The sequence below is a fragment of the Arachis ipaensis genome, unplaced genomic scaffold (genome assembly GCF_000816755.2).
Source record: "Arachis ipaensis cultivar K30076 unplaced genomic scaffold, Araip1.1 Aipa1428, whole genome shotgun sequence".
Classification (NCBI taxonomy): Eukaryota; Viridiplantae; Streptophyta; class Magnoliopsida; order Fabales; family Fabaceae; genus Arachis; species Arachis ipaensis.
In genome coordinates this window covers 1-321 of record NW_015495811.1, presented here as the reverse complement: position 1 = coordinate 321, position 321 = coordinate 1, and the positions used below count along the sequence as shown (strand labels likewise).

Sequence of the window (321 nt, the reverse complement as noted above, 5' to 3'; positions counted from 1 at the left end):
GCTATCCTGAGGAGTACACCTAAAGGCGAGCCGTAATGGCCTCATCTTCAGCAGGCTCCTCTGGTTTTTTTTTTTTTTTTTTTTTTACGTCATGCTGACCCTCATTCTTTAAATGACACTATCCCAAGGAGGACACCTGAAGGCGAGCCGTAATGGCATCATCTCTGGCAGGCTCCTCCGATTTTTTTTTCATTTTTTCCCTGTTTTTTTCTTTTTTTTTCTTTCTTATTTTTTTTTACGTCGTGCTGACCCTCGTTCTTTAAAAGACCCTATCCCGAGGAGGACACCTGAAGGCGAGCCGTAACGGCCTCATCTCCGGCA

The 321-nt window shown here is 44.5% G+C and overlaps 1 long non-coding RNA gene across 1 annotated transcript in view; it reads right to left on the bottom strand.

The window, feature by feature from the left end:
- The window catches only part of LOC110268574, a 353-nt gene extending 236 nt beyond the window's left edge, over positions 1-117 (bottom strand). The window contains exon 1 of the long non-coding RNA XR_002356811.1: positions 20-117. This is a non-coding gene — a long non-coding RNA (uncharacterized LOC110268574). The remainder of the gene's footprint in view (positions 1-19) is intronic.
- Between the last annotated feature and the right edge of the window lie 204 nt (positions 118-321).